The 18,155-nt window shown below is 34.9% G+C and overlaps 1 pseudogene; it reads left to right on the plus strand.

Annotated features, from left to right (window-relative positions):
- Positions 1-17,133, plus strand: part of LOC116144342 — a 49,302-nt pseudogene extending 32,169 nt beyond the window's left edge.
- The last annotated feature ends 1,022 nt before the right edge of the window (positions 17,134-18,155 follow it).

Here is an 18,155-nt window from a genome sequence, read left to right on the forward strand (position 1 = left end):
AAATCATATTCTAAATTAAGAAACTATTTAAACCCCCTAGGTTTGTTAATTGACAAAAACACCCCCAACAAAAAAATTATAAATTGACAAAACACCCCCACCCACCCATAGTTGCCAGATTCCAGCAATCACCATTAGTGGTGGCCGGAATCTGTCACAACGGTGCACTAGTGGCCGAAAATGGTGGGTAATGCACCGATTTGGTCGGAAAGATCCACCGTGGATCTGGCTAGAAAAGGCCAGATCTAACCGTCAACGATGGCCAAGAGAAGGCCATCATTGATCGTCAATGATGACCAAGAGTTGGTTGTCATTGATTGTCAACAACGGCCATATCTTTGGCCATCGACTACCAAATCTGGTCATAGATATGACCTTTTCTAGCTAGATCCGTGGTGGATTGGCCAGAAAAGGCCAGATTGGCAAACGACTGGCCAAATGCAGTTGGTCATGCACCGTAAAGCTAGATTCCTGCCAGATTTCGATGGTGGTGCCGAAATCTGGCCATTAGGGGTAGGTGGAGAGTGTTTTTGTCATTTTACAAAAAAATTATATATTGAGGTGTTTAGTTAAATTAGCAAACCTAAGGGTTTTTTTGTTAATTTTTAAATTCTACCTCGTAATAATCACCCAACTCTACTTATCAATAATATTTCAAAAATACTACTCAAAATAATAAAACAAAGGCTCCGTTTGGTTCAAGATTGGGAATACTACTCTTGGTATTCCCAAAAAAGTTAAACAGTAAAATACCCAAAATCTCTCATTTTTGGGAATACTATTTTCGATATTATTTAATTTTTTTAAACCCTCTAAATTTGTTAATTTAATTAAATACCCCTAAATATTTTTTTTAAAATTACAAAACACCCCAACAATCCATATTTACCAGATTCCGGTCACCACTATCGGAAAATGGCAGGAATCTGGTAGGATGGCGCACTACCGGCTGAATCTGGCAGGTAGTACGCCGATCTAGCCTTTTCCGGCCAGATCCACCGTGGATCTGGCCGGAAAAGGCCAGATCTAAGGCCAAAGATCTGGCCGTTGACGGCCAGATCTTTGGCCGTAACACTCGGTCACGACGGCCAACAAACGGTCGTCGTTGACCATCAACGACGACCGTTTGTTGGCCGTCGTTGAGAGCAAATACGGCCAGATCTGGCCTTTTCCGGCCAGATCCACTGTGGATCTGGCCGGAAAAGGCCATAGCGACGCATGATCCAACCGGTCATGCGCCCATAAGGCGACTCCGGCCACCTCCGGTGATGGTCGCCGGCAGGGGGTGTTTAAGGGTGGGTTAGGGGTATTTTTGTTAACTTTTAATGTTTTATTATAGGGGGTATTTTGTAAAAAAACAAACAGAACGGGTATTTATAATTTATAAATTATACATGGTAATACCCGCCCAAATTCAACTTTTTTTAAACTTTTTTCAAAAAACTTTTCCCAAAACCCCCAATTTTGAACCACGAGTCAAACACACCTTGAAAACTTTGTTTAAGTTATGGGGAGGTCACCATAACTCAATTTGTTGAAGAACTTTATGCACCGTAACTCTGGAGAAATTTGAAGTGGCATTTCAATAAGTGAAACAATGTCTAAATTATTGTAACAAAATTTTAGTTTTGACACTCTATCTTACTGAATCTTTAGGTTGGCAAACCTAAAAATGCCTAAAGGAAATTGTCTAGACATGTAATCATAGCATTCTAAATTAATTCATTCACTAATTCCGTTCAGTGATTTTCTTAGTACATCTTCATCGCAATTTTGTGATGCTTTTTTTTTTTTTTTTTTTTTTTGTTTATTAGTTATAATATCTCAATTAAAATTATAAATATCAAAAAAATCTTTTTTCCTATAGTGATTACACATGGGTGGATAATCACAAATTTACATGTTGTCTTATTTATTAGTGATATAAAATTTGAGTCCAAATTATTTTGTTTTGATTAGGTTTTGATTTTTTTTTTGTCTTATATTATAGAGGTGGGCAAAATTGGCGGTCCCAGCCTAGGCCAACTTGACCAGTCCTAATTTGGGCCGGCACAATCTTGGGCCCGTCACTTTTGAAGGGTCCGAACTGGTCCTTGACGGGTTTGCCTTTATAGGACCAGTCCTATAGGCCTGATAAATATAATTTACCTTCTAATTTTTTATATATTGTATGAAGGGGGATTTTGTAATTTATCAGGGGGTGATTTGTAAATTTTTTAATTAATAGTAATAAATATAAAAGAATGGTTATAAATTTATAATGATTTTATTAAAAAGATAATTTAATTTTAGCTTCGTAATGTGAAATTTTAATTTAATTAACAATTAATTAAATATAAAGGATGGTTATAAATTTACATGGTTTTAATTTAAAGAGATAATTATTAAAACCTATAAATATATTAATAAGGTTGAGTTAACAACAATCCTCTATTAATTTTTTTATAAATTAACAAAATCACTAATTCTTATTTGTAAGTTAAAATTTATTATATCAATCAGGATAATTTAGATTCAATTAAACTTGCATATTTAATTAAAAAAATATATTTCAAAAGTGTAGTGTTATAATATAGTAGCCGATAATCTAAAAATTAAATTGGAAGTTGACTTGGGAGGGGTACAATTTGTAGAATAGAAGATTGTTTAATTATTAGAAGATTAATTAACTTTGAAATTTGAATTATTAAATGCAAAGTAAAAATAATCATATCAAATCCTTAATGGATAAAATTATTATTCATTTAACTTTATGAAAACGAAAATGATACTTGTACAGTCATTATCTCTGACGACTAATTTGTTTAGATGCATTTAAGTTGGTTATAACCCTTGACCGAAATTAGTAAACACGTATCTAATAATGAATTAAACAAATGCCAACTAACAACTTTGATTTTTTTTTTTAATTTTACTTGTTCAAAACTTATTGTCATTTTGTTACAAATGTAACAATTCAATACTTTACCAATTCTCTATCATTTTCCTTAAAATCAAAACTTTACTCAACCTTATTTATATAATTATTTAATTGCCAACAATATTTTAAAAAAAAATTATATTTTAACCCCTAAATTTATTATATATTGTATATATTATAAGAGGTTTTGGTAATTTGGCAAGGGGTATTCTAAAATTAACGGCTAGGCCTAGAACTGGTCCTAGGCTTGGGCCTTGGAGGAGGGATTGGCCTGGGCCCGATCACCCCTCCCAAGGATCGGTTCTTAAGGCCATACCCTTTGGGCCTGGCTTTTTGCTAAGCTCTATATATTAATGATATACCATAGTTGATAAGACTTGTGAAATTTGATGTTACAACTATTTAAAAGAAATTAAGGCAGGTGTTGCATGACAAGTGCTAACTAAAATATTGAATTTGAACGTCATCTTATTTGAGATATATTTGGGCTCTAAAGTAGAGCTTCTTGTATAGTACACTAATAATATTTGAAGTAATATGTTTTCACAACCCGTTAGTAACTTCTATATCTTGCATTGTCGGGTGTTGCACCACAACCACCCGCTAGTGCAGTTAGCAACCTTGGTGAAATCAACAACAAACCTCACCATTATAAATTTATGTTCTACCATGCAATATTATCACAAAAACAATAAAAATACACTTCTTTGATGGTGCGTTTGGTTTAAAAAACGTTAGATTTTTAAGAATATTATATTAATAAAAAGTTAGATTACTTTAAAGATTACTGTGAATCGTTAGAGAAATATATTTAGTTAGTTGGAATAAATTAATGGGTATGTTATATTAATATGTTTGGTTAGGAGGAATAAATTGGTGGGCATGTTATTTAAATTGCTAAATTGCCCTCATTTTTAAATATTAATATAATATTATTTTTATTATTAATTTTTGAATAACTTATTTTAACACCCAACATTTTAGATTTAGCTAAAACACCTTAGCTTATATAAAACTTTAATTTGTAACAAAATCACCCGTCACCCACCCCAAGCAACCATCGGCCGCTAGCCGCCACCACCAGCCGTCGCCTTTGGCCACTTGCAGTCGTTGGAAATCATTTGGAGTTGCCAATATGGCCATAGATTTAGCTGGAAATGATCAGATCTATTCTAGCCATTTCTGGCCAGATCTACGGCCATATCAGCGACTCTTGGTGACTCTCGACGACTTCTAGCGGCGACCAGCGGTGGTTGGCCAACTGTCGGTGGTGGTAGCTGGGTGGTGGTGGTAGTCTGCAATTTGTTTTAACTATAAAGGCATTATTGTCCAAAAACTTAATTAAATAAGGGTAAAATTGTAATAGTAGATTAATGTAAATTGATTTAAAATAAGGGCATTACTGTCTAAAAATAAGGGCTAAAGTTGTAACAAAGATAAGATTATCAAGTAATCTTACAATACCTAAGAAAATTGAGATAATTTGATTACCTCAAATATTACCAACAGTAACTATTATTGATATTGAAAGATTACTGAAATCTTATATTAATTGACAACCATACATGGTAATCAAGTAATATAAGATAACATTATCTCAATAATCCTCTGTAACCCCCAACCAAACGTCACCTTAGTAGTCATCTTTCATCGTTCTCTAGCTAGCTACTCAATGTATCATCATGGCTTTAAATTTTCTCAAATCAACTCCCTTTCTTTTCTTACTTACAATAGTCTTGGCAAGTGATCCAAATATCACCACAGACTTTGTCGTTCCAATGAACTATAGTGGTAACGACGTCGTTGATAGAAATTTACTTCCTTTCATCGGCTTTTGCAACTTAGTTAACTCTGACTACACACAAACCTTCACAGTGACTAAAGCTATCCTCACAAACTTTCCGGCTCTAGATGGTCAGAGTGTCTCCTACGCTTTTTTACAATTTCCAACAAGAGTTATTAACTCCCCTCACACACACCCACATTCAACTGAGTTACTATTGGTATTGAAGGGGTGGCTGAATGTTGGATTTATTGACACTAATAACAAACTTTATACACAAACTCCTAAAGTTGGAGACATGTTTCTGTTTTCAAAGGGATTGGTGGACTATCAATCTAAGGAGAACCAAAACAACCTTCTGCTGCTATTTCTTTCTTTGGAAGTGGTAATGCAAGTACGGTTTCAGTTCCTCAATGTTTACTAGTGACATTGATGATTACATCCTTGCTAGGGCTTTCAAAATTGATGATGCAGCTATCCAAAAGTTCAAGGCAGGCCTTACACCCACGGCTTGTTTTATGATTTTAATATTATTATTTTGTCTCTTTTATCTCCAAATATTCTATATGGAGTAGCATCTCAAATGTTGATAAAGAAGTAGAATCCATATAATATAAGTAAATGTTCATCAAGCTAGGAAATTAATTTGGATGCCCTTTATATATATGAATTTCATTGACGGACTTTTCATTTGATACAAATTTTCATTACGCAAGTTCATTCAAATTACTATAAGGTTGTTATTCGTAGTTTTCAAAATTTTGTCCATATTAAAAGTACCGATACTAATAAGTGTTTCTTATTTTATAAAAATTTGAATCATTAAAAAAAACTATAATATATAACATATTATGACGTGTTATTATTGCGGCTTTCCACCACATTCCTTAGCCCTTACGAGTTGTTTTAAATTTTAATTAAGCCATACAAATGACACTATCTCATTAAAGGTAGAAAGATTAAAAGGACAGGTGTCCTAATTAGGACTTATTTAATATTGAGAGCCCCGCTTTGTATTGAATTTGTGTAAGAGAAAACGGAGAAAGTCTTGAGTTGAGTTGTTTGTGACACTTAAGCCAGGAGTATAATTAGTCCTACATCTTCCAATTCTATCTTTGGTCCTTGTTTCTATTACTTTTGTTAATTTATTCTCTTAACTGAGTTGATTATTATACAACAATATCAACAAGAGCTGTGTAAACACTCTAACTTCATGTTTTATTGCATACTAGAGAAATGTAGAATCGTGAAAATATATTCATCGAGTTATATTATTACATTATAGTAGCTATTGAAATTAGAATGATGATATTAAACCACATTGTCAATGAGTATAAACAGCGACATGACTGACTCAGGCTCAAATGATAAAAAAAAAAAAATCAATTCAGAAGAATTGACTTTTTAGAAATTATGTGAATTTGTATCTAAACACCTAGAGCTATTAAACTTATGGGATATCAATAGGTAATCATAAGGAAAACGAATTGAGAAAAGATAATGGCTAGATGAAGGCAAGAATTGTAGCTGAAAGTTTCCTGTAGAGACATGAAATTGATTTTATTGAGAATTATTTATTAGTGATGGATGAAATCATATTTAGATATGTAATAAGCTTATCATTCTAAGAAGGACTTAATATGCATCTCATGAATGTCATCATTGCATATTGTACAACACCTTAGATACTGATATTTATATGAAAACTCTAAAGGATTCAAATTGCCTGAAGCAAATATTATTTTGTGGGTAGAAATAATCTAGACGAATGCGATATAATCATTTGAGAATAAACAAAAAACATCCAACATTACAATTCATTCCCATAAAACAATCAATTCAAAGCTACAAAAAGGCCAAACAACCAACCCAAAGACAGGAAACAAAAAGCTTGCCAACTGAATAAGCACATAAGATATCATAAGAAACATGTCAACAAAAAACCTTTCGAAGAGGAGCGACGAAGATGATTGATTGATGATCGAGGGCTGAGGCAAACAACGATGGCAAGGAGCTGCTACTACCGGTTGGAGCATGACAACAACTGACAATCAACGGTGGGCTGACGGCTAGAGCAAGAGACAAGAAGAAGAACTAGAGAAGAAGAAGTTTTATGATTTAGGGATTTTTTTTTTTTGACTTTTTGCGTTACTGGAAAGTGGAAAAGGGGTTTTTGGACCTTTTGGTAAAATATTAATTATATTTTTTTCAATTTAACGCATTCGGGTGAGTTTAGGGTACTGAATGCCCTTGCAAAGGTAACCTGTATTTGAGCCAATATTCGGGTACCAACTAACCCCTAACCTAAGAATTTTTTAGTACCCAAAAAATTGTTTGGATTGGTACCATGATCAATTTGGGTTTCGTAATTTGTTCACCCCTAACTAGCTGAAATGAAAAAAAAAAAAAAAAATCAATTCACGAAGAATTGACTTTTCTAGCACAATTATGTGTAATATCCACTTGAGGTCGTATTTAGATTTGCTGTATTAGTTAAAAGTTTATGTTCAACTTTAATTGAGTTGTATGTTGAGTTGGTTGAATTGTTGCCTGAAATTGGTTGAGTTTTGGTGAAGTTGAAATCCATTTCGCGGGGCGAAGGAGAAGCTTCGCCGCGGCGAGGGAGAGAGTGCACCCACGGGTAGGTTCTGCCCTGTTTCGCCGAGGCGACGTAAATTTTTCGCCGCGGCGACGAGCCTAAGACAAAGTTTCTTGAGTTTTCTATAGAATTCTTCTTTTGGGGCACAATGACCATTCTACCCCTAATTAGTGGAAAAGTGGGGAGTAAAATGAAAGGAAATTTGTAGAGATTGTGTTTGGATGGGGTGTATTTGTAAAGAACAAAGGATATAGATGGAATTTCCAAGGAAGAGCAAGGGCAAAATGGGAAAGGATGCTTATAATATGAACTAAAAAGGGTTAAGTGTAGGAGAAACCCTTTATTCTTCATTCCACCGCCTCTTCCATTCGCCCATTTTCTCTCAATTTCTCATCCAATCTTCCAAGATTTAAAGGATTAAGAGGGGTTTTGAGTAGAGATTTCATCTAAAGCACCCTAAGGTAAGGATTCATGCTTTAGATGTGAGTTTTCTTATAATTGTAGTGAAGTCATTTGGTTGTTGTGTCCTTGTGGTTGTTTGAGTTGTAGAGAAGAGCAAGACCACAAAGGGAAGGAAAAGTGCTAAAGAAGTCATCTTTGCACAAGGTAAGTAAATCCACCAACTTGAGTTTTGAATAAGCTTTTGTGTAGAGATGTATGCATGACGTATGTAGAATGATTGATAAAAAAAATTGAGTTGAAATGAGTAGCTATTTTGTAGTTGGGATGACTCCATGTATGAGAAGTGTTTTTGATGTGTGATGAGAAATGGAGTTTGAGATGATGTTCGGGGGATGTTGTGTAAACCTTTTTGGAAGTGCTTTGGCAGGGATTATGAGTATTTGAGGGAGTTTTCCCCATTTTGGATGGCTGGAGAATGGAGTATAGTAGTAATTTAGTAGAGTGTTTTATGCACATGAGTTGCTTAATGAAATGCCTAAGTGAAATCTGCCTGTCACTGCTGTGACTTTCTAAGTAATTTTTGGGCATCTTACGGATTGAACTGGGCTGAGACCAAAACATCAAAGTTGTAGCCCTGTGTTTAAGCTTTAAAACGAGACTAAAACTGTGGTAATCAGAGGTGTACAACAAAAGTTATGGTCTTTTTAGTGTGACCTGTGCAGAATGACGGTTTGAGGAAATCTTGTAGTTGGCATTTCATTAGGGCATTAGGGAGCATGAGATAGCTCTACACCTTGTTATACACTTGAGAAGTAGCTTGAGATTTAGTAGAGAATTTGAGTATAAGGTACTTAAGAGTTAAGAGAAAGAGATAGAGTAGGTTGTGCGATGAGGAACCCGTGGGTAATGGTAGAGTATTCCGCATGTACGCGCATTGAGAGAGCGGCATGAGTATCAGATAGAGAAGGGTCTACCCCAGGTACCCGAGAGAGAGTATATACTCACATGGCCAAGGGTTCCGAATCCATGCATAAACGAGTCCGACGGCTAGATGAGTAGAGGCACGTAGAGTGAGAGGAGTCCCGGCCGTGCCCCGGTAAGATGGGGTTGTGACTTACTAAAGAGAGTTACTAGAAAAGAGTTTTAAGAGAAAGAGAAGAGAGAGAGAGAATAGTACCAAAGAGAAATGAATGAGAAGTTGTAAGAAAGAATATGAGAAAGAGTTACGGGGATAGATGAGTAGAGGATTTACTTACTGAGCATTGTTGTAGTGCGTACCCAGTTGTTTTCCTATGTTTTGCAGGATCCAGGTGAGGAGCAGTCAGATGGACGTCGACACGCGAGGGGAAGCGGTTACACGTCCACCATGTTTTAATAGTTTTTGTACACATTATAAGTTTGTGTAAAATGTATATGTTTGTAAAGAATATAGTACATATTAATAAAAAGAAAATGTGGGCCCAATTTCTTTATGTTATTTTATGTATTTCATTATAAGCTTTTGAGTAGTAGTGGCTATTACATTATGTGAATTGGTAGTCTAAACACCTAGAGTTGTTAAAATTATGGGATATCAATAAGTATTCTAAGGAACGAATTAAGAGAAGATAATGGCTGAATATAAGGCCAGAATTGTGGTGAAGGTTCCTTGTAAAGACCTAAAATTGATTTTATTGAGAATGATTTATTAGTATAAGATGAATTCATATCTAGATATGCAAAAAGCTTATCATTCTAAGAAGAACTTGATATGCATTTCATGAATGTCGTCATTGCATACTTGTACAACACCTTAAGTATGATATTTATATAAAATCCCAAAGGATTCAAATTGCGTGAAGCAAAAATTATTTGTGGATAGAAATAATCTAGATGAATGCAATATAATCGTTTCAGAAATTGTTAAAGAAGGGATATATTAATACCCATTATGCCCTTGCATGTTCAATGAGTATCAATATCTGGTTTTTACTAATTGAGTAGTATGTGTAGATGACATGAATTTAATTAATTGGAATCTTGAAGAGTTCATAAAGACTATTTGGTACTCAAAAAGAGAATTTGAAATAAAGGATCTATGGAAAACATGATATCGTCTTGAATGCAAATCAAGAATTGATCAAAAGGAATATGACCCATTAGTCAGTTATACTAAAATGATCCTAAAAGATTTTAACATGGATAAAAACTCACCCTTGAGTACCTAAGAATGGTTCGATCCTTGATCCTAAGTATGATTCTTTTTGTCCTAAGATGATGAAGAAAAAGATATTAGTTCTAAAGACCGTATCTTAATGAAATAGGTGTTTTGTTATACTTAGCATAATATACTAGACCGAACATAGCATTTTAACCAATGTACAAATGTTGGGTACCTTTTGATCCCCACAAAGCTCACTGGTAGGCAAAGAATGATTTTACTTAAATAGCATATTAATACCATGACTTTTGACAAAGTAAACTTTGGTTTTAATGTTTTTAATTTTTATGAGATTATAACACTTCATGAAGCCAGCTAAAAATGCATATTATTACCAATATCAACATTTGAGAAATTGGTGAATAACATTGGCATGCGGAGACTCAAAACAACTAAGTTAATTCATGTCAATTTCTACCGAATTAGGAAAAGAATCATCGGAGAGCAAAATTTTAAAGAAATTGGTGTATTGGACAAATTGTGTACTATACTCTTTTTTCCTTAGTTAGGTTTTGTCCCATTGAGGTTTTTAATAATTTTAATGGGTAGTTCGAACAAGTCAACGCCACTCGACAGTAGTATTAAATAATTACATTTATTTGCTTAGGTTTCTATCTCGCTAGGTTTTCCTTAGCAAAATTAATGTAATTATTGTAAGTTGTGGAAATCCAAAGAAGAGTATTATGACGCGTTATTATGTGGCTTCCACTACATTCCTTAACCCTATAAGAATTGTTTAATTAAGCCATACAAATGGCATTATTGATTAAATGTGGAAAGATTAAAGGGACAAGTGTCCCAAGTTAGGACTTATCTACTGTGAGAGGCAATTAAGAAAATACTATAAATACCCACTTGTATTTGATTTTGTGCAGGGTAAAAACGGAGAAAGTCTTGAGTTGTTTGTGAGACTTAAGGCCGTGAATATTAATAGTCCCACATCTTCCAATTCGCTTTCTTTGGTCCTTGTTCTTTTAGTTTTGTTAATTTATTCCCTTACTTGAATTAATTATTATAACACAACATTAAAAGTATGAAGGAAACATGAAAGAAATGTGCAAAAGAGAATATGCAGAGAGAAATGTATGCTAAAGAGAAATGTGAGATATTTTCACAAGAGAAGAATGTAAGATATTTTAGATTTTACACAATGCTCTTCCTTCAACCGAAGAGAAGTCTCTTATTATAGAGAATACAAGACATCACATTTATACACATTAAAGAGATATTTAATACATAAACTTGACATATTTGATTTTTGGATTTTTTTTTGCCATTTATTAACCTTGCCTACAATATTTACCTTTTGTATCTACATGGGATTATTACACTTGAGTTGGCAAACTGTCATATAGTCCACATTTATTTTACAGATAAAAATAAGGACATAAACATTTATTTAAGAAATATAGAGCTTTAATCATCTGACAAGTTTGTAATGTGCCACGAGTTTCATCTTGGAAATTGAGACATTCTATTGCTTGAATCTAATCAACAGGAATTTGTCAAGAAGATGAATCTAGATAATATCTGGAGAAATATCTTGGAGACTGAGATGGCTACCTTGCAGAGGTACTTGGTGCATGCATGTACTACTGTTGCTTGGATTTATGAAGATAGTAATCATGAGACCGTTGAAGCTTTTCTTCCTGCACAATACTAGCTGAGAATCTGGGTACCACCATTCTAGATAGTCTGAAGTAGCATTTAATTGAGCATTGATGGAACTAGCATGTTTGTTTGGCCTAGAGTAATTTCTCAGTGTAGGTTGGAGGAAAGCATTCCCACAGGGCATCATCGTAAAAAGATGGTCATATCTCATCTGGAATCGTCTGATTTTTCTCAAAAAGAATTTCTGAATTGACCTAATCTCAAGAGGATGGTCAAACATATTATAGACGAGATCATATGGATAGGATCGATGAAATGTGACTTGATGCTGTGAAAAACGTAGGCCATCAGTTCTTATGGAGTGGTCTTATGAAAAAAATGTGGACTATGCCATTTTGATGGACATAGGAATTCTGTATCGAGCAAGTTGATGAGCAAACATGACTTCCATTTTCCAGGGTTTTGAACCATTTGAGAAAAGTCATCAAAGAGTGTAACTTAGAGGTTGAGGATGTTTGATACTGAAAAATCATTTTCAACATATAATTATAGGGATTGAACTGCAATGTGGTACTGGTGTAACATATACCAAAAGAACCATAATAATTTTTTTGGAAATATGATATTTGGACAGGAAGTAAATAGAAGACTTTTGAAAAGGGGTAATTTGGATGGACACTTAGCATATCACACATGGATTGTCCACACTTTTAATGCATTGGATTGATAAGAAAACATGAAGGGGTGGCATTTTCATCAATGGTACGAGTTCGAAAAAGGTCATCGAATTCAGGAGGTGTGTCTGGCATATGGTTTGGTGAAGAAGAGATGAAAAAGAACTGGACTAGATTAGTGGTTGATACATGAAACAAGGGAGTGGTTTTGACCTAGGGTTCATGAAACAAACTTGTTTAGTTTTAGGTCTAGATAAATAATCTGCAATGGTATTGGTGTGACCTTGATGTGCGGACAGTGAAAGAATATTTACTGAACCATTTGCCCATTGGAGTAATTATTGATGTGAAACTTTTTCTTGTTGAATCGAAGCAATTGATTAAAAGATTTCATATTGTTTCAACAAAGAAATGATATCCAACCAGATGAAATTCAAACCTCTCAATAGCGATTTTTTACTATTAATATTCCTTGAAAGTAGAATGATAATGTTGTTGTGCGTTTGAACTATCCATTTGGTATCCACAAAAATGTCATACTTTGTCATATCTTGTTCAAAAAGCATACACCCAATGGGTGTCATTAGCATCCATTAAAGGATTCGTTTCCTAAGAGGGAATCTTCAATGTCTATGTATGGAAGGATTTGCATTTAAGATCTTGATTGCACTGGTTTGCTTGGTAGACCATGAAAGAGGATTTTCCTAAGCATCTGGGAAAGTGGAGAGGTGAGTTGAGAAATGTTGGGAATGAAACTATGCATGTAATGGCAATTCCAAGAATTATTGTATGTCTTTTGGGTTGTGAGAACATCTGAGAACTTCTGTAACTCATTAGCAATATAAGACTGGAAGTCATATTTGCCATCAACAATGAACTACCAAGAAAATCAATCTTTGTTTGACCTAGCACATTTTCTCAAAGAGCATAATACCATAAGAGTGTATGATATCAGCAAATTTATGAAGAAGATGAACATGAGATCCTCATCTTTTGAGAAAAGAGAAATATCATCGATATAAATGAGACATATATGAATAAGAGGAGCAAATATCTTCATCATGGTTTTAACACAGAGAAGGAACTACCTTAAGACTAAAAATGCAGACCGTCATTGGTAATGTTGGTTAGGAATGCAGAAAGCAGTTTTATGACGATCATCAAGATGGATTCCAAGTTGCAAAATACAGCTTTGAGATCAAATTGGAAAACATTTTTCATTATGTAGATTTGCAAAAAGGATTGTTTGGAAGGCAAAGGAAATTTGTCATCACCGAAGAAAGAAATTCAAAGGCTGATAGTGATAACAAATATAAGTTTTCCTCTAGCTTGTTCAACATGTTTGTAACATGTAATGCCCACATGGAGGTACATGATTTAATTTATGCTCTATACCTTAGTTGATTTTTGCTAAGGTTATTTTAAGGAAAACGTGAAGAACATGCCTAAACTTGCATTAAGGGTAAAATGGTCTTTTCACTCAAAATTAGTTGAAAGTGGGGAGTGAAAAGAGATAGAATTCATGGAGAATGCAATAAAATGAGGGCTTTATGGTAATGACTAAGGGATATAGAGAAATTTTTAAAGAAATGTAAGGGCAAAATGGGAAACTATATATAATTTTATTATATCAAGGATTGAAGAGTGAAACCCTAGACACTCTTCAACCAATTTCACGCCACCTTCTCCTCCAAATCCTCTCAATTTCTTCACTTCTTTTTCAAAAGAAATTCATAGATCTTGGGTATTTTTGAGTGGATTTTCAATCCCAAGCAACTTTAGGTAAGATCCTTGCACTAAGAAGTGATTTTTAGTTTTTAAAGTGTTGAATTTTGATGGTTTGTGCTTATAGGATTTAAGAGGAAGAGAGTTTGATCAAAGAAGATTCTTAAAGGGGTTGGATTGCTCACATCAAAGGTAAGTAAATCCCACCCAAGTTATGATTTGAGAAATCAAGTGTGTAAAGATTTTACATATATGTATATGCTTATGATTTTGAGAATTTTTTATGAAATTGATGAATTATTGATGAGTTTGATGATTATTGATGAATATAATTTAGCCATGAGAAGTGGTTTTGGTTGTATGATGATTAATTGAAGTTTGGTTGAAGTTAGAAAGAGTTGAGTAGAATTTTTGGGAGTGTATTATTTTGGACAGGTTTAGTAATTGTTTAAGGGAGTTTTACTCCAAATATTGGTGGCTTGAGAAAGAGATAGAATTGTAGTCAAATTAGAGTTTGATTATGCATGCAATATGTTTGATGAAATGTCCAAGAGAACTGTATGCATGAGTTTTATTCATTTATGAATTGATATGAGTTTGTAGATGGTAGAGAGAAACTTATTTCTATGCTACATGGCGTCCTTGTATTTAAACATTTGCATTTAAAAAGAATTATAAGCATGAAACGATCAATATGCATATATCTCCATAAGAGCATGAAAAAGCACTAAAATATGTTAAAGAGAAAATAGAAAGAAATGAGAATTTTAAAGATATTCAAATCTGAATTCTTACTTAAAGAACAGAAAAAAAAATAAAAAGAAGAGAAGGTTGTTGCGATAGGGAGCTCATGAGTGACATAGTCACACATGCACGCCACCTTTAGGGAGCAGTCTCAGAATTCAGAAAAAAAAAAAGAATTGTACAGTCTGTTAGAAGTGTGTGTGGATGAGGACTGTACCTGTAATTAGAGAATTCACTCACATGGCCAAGGCTCCAAATCCATGCCTCAACCGAGTCTGATCGGCAAGAAAAGAATAGAAAGAAAGAAAAGAAGGAATAGAATGAAAAACTAGAAAAGAAAGAAAGAAAGAAAGAAAAAGAAACAAGAAACAGAATAAGAAAACAGAATAAGAAAAATAGAAAAGAAAATGCATACTTTATGCATTTGTGCATTTGCATCATGAATATGCATAATACCATGCTCATTATCATGAGTAGTAAAAAATTAGAAAACAGAGAAAGAATGAGAAAGAATAGAGAAAGAACAGAGAGAAGAATAGAGAATACTCAGGAAATGAGTTGTAAGGAAAGAAAATTCAGGGTTTAAGCAACAGAGAGAGAAGGGTAGCATAGCGGGTTTACTTACTAAGCAATTAGTGCTCACTCTGTTGTTTTCAATGTTTTTGCAGGTAATAGGTGAGTTGCGGTCGCCCGGAATGTCACACAATGGAAGGGTTGGGCTACACTGTCAAGTTGCTATTTTGAGTATATTTTGTAAATATTTGTATATAAAGAAAAATTAAATATGGGCCCATACTTTATTACTCGTTTATATATGTATTTTCATATATATATTTTTAATGAGTTTTATTGATTATTTTACGAGTATACTAGCCAGAAAGAAAGTATTACATTTTTTGTATCAGAGCAAAGGTTTTGGGATTTGATAGTGTGCCCCTCCTACCATATTGATGTTCCGTAACCGACCACTGTAAGTTATTTCTTTCCTTACTTGTAGTAGATGAGTTAATTGAGTTGATTAAAAGTGTTGGTTTATGTAGATGAGGTGTAGAACCCGATGAAGTAGTAGGAAGGAAATGAGCACGGGTGAACCTTCCAACCCTCCAGAATCTACTCCCCCTGTCATCGATGAAGCAAGGATTCGTAATATTATACAGCAAGTCTTGGCAAAAAATTGGGGAGGCTCTGTACTGGAGAGAGTTGAGACCTCGGTTATTATACCAACCCTAGAGACGAGAGAGAGAGGCAGATACCCCCAGTAGTGCAGAATCATATTGAGCCAATATATGGGTTGCCCAATCAACACCAGCCGTCATAATTTAGGGGTACTGTGGACCCAATAGTGGCAGATGAGTGGTTTAGATCAGTGGAGCATACGACGACACTTTTTCCTATGATAGATCCAGAGAAGATTCAGTATGCCAGTTTCTTATTTAGGGGTGATGCCTATATATGGTGGGAATTGATGGAGGATACTTATGATACAACTTTGATAACCTGGGGAGATTTCAGAAGATTGTTTGAGGCAGAATATAGAACAGTTGATCGAGTCCATGAAAAGATTCTGGAGTTTATTAGTTTGCAACAGTGGGCTAATTCAGTGAAGGAATATTCAGTGAAATTCAATTCCCTGGCAAGGTTTGCGCCAGGAGTAGTGAGTACACCAGAGTTGAGGAGAGATAAGTTCATGCATGGGCTGAAACTAGAAATAGCCCGAGATGTGATGGTCGGTGCCCAGCCCCCTCAGACATATAGTGAAGCTTTTGAACGAGCTTTACGGGAAGAAATATTGGTGAATAAGTTAACCCCAGCAACCCCATCAGCAGTAGCCCCTAGTGTTCCTACTCTTGCTCCACAGAGAGATAAAGCTGATGCCCTCACTAATAAAGAGGAGAGAAATACGAAAAAGTTCCAACCCAAGAAGAACATGAGGGATTGGCATAATAAAAAGCCGAGAACTAGTGAAGTTCCCCAGTGCCAGAAGTGTGGAAGAAATCATTCTGGGGAGTGTCTTAGAGATTTGGACCGAAATGTATGCTATAGATGCCAGCAGCCAGGGCATATGATGAAAGATTGTAAAGCCCCTCCTACACCCGCAGTGCAGACACCTAGAGGTACCAATGCTCGAGTGTTTACAGTAGCCCAGAGTGAAGCTGAAGCTAGCCCATCCGCAGTTACTGGTAAGTTATTATTTCATTCAGTTCCCCTTTATGCGTTAATTGATTCTGGAGCCACACATTCATTTATTACACATGGGATTTTAGAGAGATTAGGTTTAAAACCTATTAGAGTGGATTGTCCCATTAAGATAGAGTTACCAGATGGTGTTAGTGTAGTAACTCAAGAGATGCATCCAAGAGAGTAAATAGTGATCCATAAAAAGGAGTTACAAATAGATATAATAGTGTTTGATATGCCTGATTTTGATGTTATTTTAGGCATGGATTTCCTGGGGAGATTCGGAGTAGAGATTAATTGTCAGAAAAAGAAAGCAAGATTTAATCTTGATGATGGAGATAAGTTTAATTTTGGCGAGGGTCACTAGCTTAGTATGTTAATCAACAGTGTAAAGGCCAAAAAGATATTAAGAAAAGGATGCTCGGGGTATATTGCTCATGTAGTGCACAGTAGTGATGTCCCACAACTAGAGATTTAGAATGTGCCAGTAGTTCGGGAGTTTTTAGATGTATTTTCGGAAGATTTGTCAGGTTTACCTCCGGAAAGAGAAGTAGAATTCAGTAGTGAGCTAGCACCAGGGACCGCACCAATTTTTAAAGCCCCTTACCGGATGGCCCCAGCCGAGCTTCAAGAATTGAAAAAACAGCTTTAGGAACTCTTAAACAAGGGTTTTATTTGACCTAGCCATTCTTCTTGGGGTGCTCCAATTTTGTTTGTGAAAAAGAAAGATGGATCTCTACGGATGTGTATAGATTATAGAGAGTTAAATAAAGTAACTGTGAAGAATAAATACTCGTTACGTCGCATAACTGATTTGTTTGATCAGCTGAAAGGAGCAGCAGCATTTTCAAAGATTGATTTAAGGTCAGGTTATCACCAAGTAAGGGTTGCAGAGTAAGATATTGCCAAGACTGCTTTTCAGACCAAATATGGGCATTATGAGTTTGTGGTGATGCCTTTTGGGTTAACCAATGCCCTAGCAATCTTTATGGACTTAATGAACCGGGTGTTTCAGGATTGTCTTGATCGATTCATAGTGATGTTTATTGATGATATCTTGGTGTATTCTAAGACAGGAAAGCAACATGAAGAACACCTAAGATTTGTGCTACAACGATTACGAGATAAGAAGTTGTTCGCCAAATTTTCTAAGTGTGAATTTTGGCTAGATCAAGTTATCTTTCTGGGCCGTACCGTCTCAAAGGAGGGTGTATCAGTGGATCCAAGTAAGGTAAAAGCAATTCTGGAATGGCAACAGCCGAAGACAGCAAAGGAAGTTAGAAGTTTCTTGGGACTAGCAGGCTATTATAGGCGGTTTG

Source organism: Pistacia vera, unplaced genomic scaffold (genome assembly GCF_008641045.1).
Source record: "Pistacia vera cultivar Batoury unplaced genomic scaffold, PisVer_v2 Contig441, whole genome shotgun sequence".
Classification (NCBI taxonomy): domain Eukaryota; kingdom Viridiplantae; phylum Streptophyta; class Magnoliopsida; order Sapindales; family Anacardiaceae; genus Pistacia; species Pistacia vera.